This window comes from Octopus bimaculoides, chromosome 12, assembly GCF_001194135.2.
Source record: "Octopus bimaculoides isolate UCB-OBI-ISO-001 chromosome 12, ASM119413v2, whole genome shotgun sequence".
Lineage (NCBI taxonomy): Eukaryota > Metazoa > Mollusca > Cephalopoda > Octopoda > Octopodidae > Octopus > Octopus bimaculoides.
The window spans coordinates 24,954,945-24,960,802 of record NC_068992.1 but is presented as its reverse complement, the minus strand read 5'-3'; the positions used below and the strand labels follow the sequence as shown (position 1 = coordinate 24,960,802).

The 5,858-nt window shown below is 39.3% G+C and overlaps 1 pseudogene; it reads right to left on the bottom strand.

Moving 5' to 3' along the window:
* Window positions 1–2,969: 2,969 nt before the first annotated feature.
* LOC128249217 (5S ribosomal RNA) lies at window positions 2,970–3,088 on the bottom strand (annotated as a pseudogene).
* Window positions 3,089–5,858: the final 2,770 nt, after the last annotated feature.

Genomic DNA, 5,858 nt, shown 5'->3' with positions numbered 1-5,858 from the left:
ATATATATATATATATATACACATACATACACACATACATATGTATATACAGAGAGAGAGAGAGAGTGCGGTGAATAAATTGTCTAAATTAACCAAACATGAAAATAACACTGGCGTCTCATTTTAACAGATATATTTACCAATATTATATTAAGATATCTTGCAATACTAAACAGTAGATGTATTCAATAAAATCACCATTGGCTTCAACCACACCCTCCAGACGACTTCGCAATTTCTTGCAACTGTTCTGGATGGTCTCCTTGTTTAAGTTGGTGAATCTTTGCCCTCAGTTCATCTTTGGTGTTCCAAGGAGTTTTGTTGGTGTCTCACTCAACTGCGCCCTACACATAATAATCAAAGGTTTTGCAGTCTGGAAAGTTAGGTGGCCTGATTTTAGAGGTGATATGGTCGCAGAAATTGTCATGATTGGGTTTTCCTGCTTGTGTGGCATGATGCAAAGTCCTGTTGCCAGACATAGGATCTTCAAACAGTCACCCTCTTGACCCAGAACAGCACTATCTCCTCGAGACACTTGATATAGGCCTCTGTGTTGAGTCTGAGGCCGTGTAGGAAGATGAATGGAGGCATATCGTTGCCATCACTACTGATCTCTCCAGACACCATGACGTCTGGATGTTTGATTTCTATCACTCTCGGTGCATGTTTTGGGGACACGGCAAGCCAACGGTTGGTCTGTGTGTTCACCACCTGATCCTGGCAGAAACATTTCTCGTCTGAGAAAAAACAAAGCCTGTTCGGTTGGAGGAGACGTTTGAGTTTGTTTAAAAGCTTCGTAGCGCGGTTTTTCCTCTTGTCCAAGATGGCATAGGATAAAAATTAGCCCTTTCTCATCTTGTGTGAGGAATACCGAATGTCTCCATGCACTATCTGCCTGATAAGAAACTCAGACACTCTCATGTCCCTGGAGATAGACCTGACTGACTTGGAGGGATCGTTGTCGATCATGGCGGCTTGAATCTCACCAAAAACTTCAGTTCTTTTCTTATCAGAACGATCAGAGAAAAATTTCTGAGCTGCCGCACCTTCGTAATCACCATTAGACTCCTCCAACTCTTTCAGAATCCTCTGTTCTGTCCTCAGATTGACACCCAAACACTCTTCTCACAGAAGGTGCTCGACTGACCCTATTATACTGTGTAATCGACAAAATAAAAAAAAAACAATGCGTGAAATCAAAAATATAAAATAGCGACAATCTACCCATCGCACCCTGTATATATACAAGTATCTACAGGCCTCTACACACACACACACACACACACACACACACACACACACACACACACACACACACACACACACACACACACACACACACACACACACATATATATATCTTGGGCAAAACCAAATAGCCTTTCACTTCTCTCTCTCTTTCCTTTTCGAGCTCAATCGCATGCACACACATAATTTCACAAGCTCAAATATACTCATACAGATACACACATGAACAGAAGCAACAAGCAGATACATACACACATCGATGTGTACAAATACGTATGCATGGACGCATTCGCAAATATATACATATGGAAATCTATCACGCAACACAAAGAAACACACACATATTGCTGCATACATATACAAACGTACACACACACACACGCACTCACATAATTACAATACACACAAATAAATGTACAAATACAGGCACACACATGCACATGCACACACATACACATACACCCGCAAAACACACATACACACACACTGACATAAATACAATTCACAGAAATGTACATACACATACACACACACAAAGACACAAACACACACACATACGGACACACAACCACTGACATAAGTCCACATTCACAGAAATGAATGTACAAAGACATACACACACACACACACACACACACGGACACGGACACACACGGACACACACACTGACATAAGTACCCATTCGCAGGAATTAATGTACAAACACACACACACACACACACAGACACACACACACACACTGACATAACTATACATTCACAGGAATAAATGTACAAGCACACACACACACTGACATAAGTACACATTCACAGAAATTAATGTACACACACACTCACACATACACACACACACACACACATACGGACACACATAAGTACACATTCACAGAAATTAATGTACACACACACACACTGACATAAGTACACATTCACAGAAATTAATATACAAACACACTTATACATACACGCGCGCGCGCATGCGGAAGCACTGACATAAGTACACATTCGCAGAAATTAATGTATGAACACACACGCGCGCGCGCGCGCACACACTGACATAAGTACACATTCACAGAAATTTGTGATCTTATCTTCTTAGTAATCTTTTCTCGTGGTATTATTTATTGTAAATGGTGCTAAGTACAATAGTAACTATGTGTGTTATTGGAGCTGTAAATTTTAATTTTAATGGGGGAGGGGGATAGCTTTATCATTGTCACATCTATTAATCAATAAGCATGTATGTATATGTCGTGAGTGTATGCCCGTGTGTTTATGTATGTGTGAGTGTATGTATGTTTTTCTGCTTTCAACTCTTGTTTTAATCAGATAAGAAGAAGACTTTCTAACAGGAAGCATTCCAAAGAAGAAACAAAGATCCATCATTAGATTTTTAGAATGGTTTTCCGTCGGTTACGACGACAAGGATTCCAGTTGATCCAATCAGTGAAACAGTTTGCTCGTGAAATTAGCGCGTAAATGGCTGAGTACTCTGCAGAAACGCATACTTTTAACATAGTTCGCAGAGAGAGGTATAACTCATTTTGCTTGATGAGTGAACTGCAGCTACGTGAAATAAAGTGTCTTGCTTAAGAACACAACGCACCGCCGGAAATCGAACTCACAACCTTGCGATTGTGAACATAATACCCTAACCAATAATCCACGCACCTTCACTGAATCGATAATAACTTAACAGTAAAGGGATTACATGGTGTGAGATGCTTACAGCACCTAGATTTTCTAAACGGTCACCCATCTAAATACCAACTAGGCTCGACTTTGCTCAACTTCGGTGATCGAACGAGAACCGATGCATTCAATGTGATATGGCCGTAAGCAGAAAGCGCGCTGAATAAACCAAAAGTATCGTCGTCTCTTAGAGAACACTTACATGATGGATATCAGAAAAGTCTTACATATTTTAATTATTCCATAAACAGGCTGGATTTGCCGAAATCAGAATACAAAAGAACTTTCGTTACCTAGAAGGTTCACGTTTCCAAGATTCTTTTTATTGCGGCAAGAAAGCCTTGTCGCATTTTTGACATAATCACTTTGAGGCTATTATTTCAATACATACGTTAAAATAAGCGTAAATATTTACTTTCTAATGTTTTATTTCTTTAAAGATTGCTTTATATCATAGCAGTTAATATCGATTCGATTTTAACCATTTAAAATGAATCTAGATGAAACCTATATCAGATACTAGATGTTGTCTGAATTCAAAGGAGGCACTTTAGCAATGGATACGGCAAGAAATATTTATCTTATCCATGGAAATAATGCTATAGCATCTGGATATGCAACCATGGTTTGGCCAGTTTCGTTCGGGAATTTTCTCTCCCGCTGATTCTTTATCTCAACCATCAAGTTCTGTCAATTTTAAACTTCTGAAAGTCGTAGGCAAACTGCCCGAGAATTAGCAAAATATTTCAATTCAATCATAAAACGCTTCCATGGACAAGGAAAGTGACCGAACTTGGGTAATGGGTTCCTCATCATCTGATTGCTACCCTCTGCTCGTCATTGAAGAATAAAGCTGCTACCGAAATTTTCTTGACTAGAAGCAAACTTGGAAACTAAAACCAGCTACTTCAAATATTATAAGCGCAAATCTGAGTGGAAACGTTATAGAATCCACGCCAAAGTATAAGCAAAGATTAATCTCTTCTTCATAAGTTCTTGCGAACATGTTTATATACGTTAGGTAACTGACAGTAGTATATAGATGAGTAGAGAGGGATCGAGTTTGGTCTAAAACAACTACGTCAGGCGTGTGAATAGATTAAGAGATAGTTTCATTTCAGCAATTATTTTGTATCTACTTCATGTTCCTGAGTTGCAAATGCACAAACTCCGAAATCTGATGGGATTCCACGAGTGCAAGGGAGGTTACTCTTCTTATCGCTGTTGGCAGCGCTGTCGAGTTTCGGGAAACATATCTATATAGGGTAAATACGTGTCTGCTGTATTCCGTCACCGAATGTTGGAATCGATGTACTCTATTATGCGGTGAAGCAGTTCAGTAGGCGCCTCAGCCCCTTCCACCGTAACGTTATAGTTGCTAGGGTCCACCCATCGATATCTGCTACAAAACACCTTCACAACAGTACGAGCCCTGTGGAGTAAGATATGCCTCTGGGCCAGATGTTTCTATCATTCTCAATGCTTAGTTTTGCTGCATCTCAAGTTCTCTTTCTACAGCCAGATGTAATGGCTTGTCGTGAAAAAAAGAATGGTGGAGACCCCCTTCGCTCATGAATGACCATGGGGCTCCACCTAGAGAAAGTTCCCTTCCAAGGCACAAGTCCGGACAAGTTTGCATATGGAAGACCAACTGTGGCCCATGCAAACCAGCCCCCTCACTCCACTTTCAAAGCCATCAATGTTATCCAAGGGAAAGGCAAAGGCCGATACAGCTTGGCACCAGTGACGTCGGAACCCATTTCTACAGATGAGTGAACTGAAGCAACATTAAATAAAGTGATTTACTCAAGAACACAACGCACAGACCGGTCCGGGAATCGAACTCACTACCTCATGTTTGTGAACCTGCCGCTATAACCACAGAGCCATGCACTTTCACATGCTTTGCTATAACATTTATACACAATTGCACTGGGATTCATATTCTACGTGGTCCTTCAATTTGCTCGAAATAGCAACCGATTTCAGCCAAATAAGACAAATATTCTGTTCATTATTTACATTATTTACGTTATTTACATTTGACGGATATTTGTCATCTTGGGGTTAGTAGTCAGCGCTCTTAGCCACTACGCCATATGGCGTACTGGTTAAGAGCGCAGGCATATGGCGTAATGGTTAAGAGCGCGGGTTACTAACCCCAAGATTCCGAGTTCGATTCCAAACAGTGACCTGAATCATAATGATTACAATGATAATAATAATAATAATAATAATGAACACCGAAAAATATCTTATAAATGAGAACTCAGGTTCGAAATTTCTCCAAGACACCTGATGAAGGCTGGAGGGTATATAAGCCGAAACGTTGTGTCAACAGCAAACAAGACGAGGACAAATATCCGTCAAATGTAAATAATGTAAATAATGTGCATAATTCCTCATTTCTTAAATATAGAACTGTAGAAATATTCTGTTGTCTGTGGCAGTCACATCAATAAGAAAAGAAAAACAAAATAATGTCCCACTACAGAATCAAAACAGGATGGTATGGTAACTGTCTTGACTGAAACGTCTTCGAATATTAATCTGTTTAATGAAGGTTGATAGAAATTAATTAACAGCAGCAGCAGCGGTAGCAACAACAACAGCAGCAGCAGCAGCAGCAACAGTAGCAGCGGCAGCTGCAACGGTAGCAACAGCGGTAGCAGCAGCAGTAGCGGCTACATCATGAGAATCGATCTCCAGACGGTTTTACAAATCGTGAATTTCATTTTCCGCCATATTTCATTGAGAACAATTCAATAAAACAATAATGAAACAATATAAAACAAAATGATTATAAATAAAAATATTTAATAAAAACAACATTAACTAAAAAAAAAAAAGCAATTTTCAAGCAATATAATATAAAAGCTATATTTATTACAAAAAAATAAATAAAAATAAATTATATAA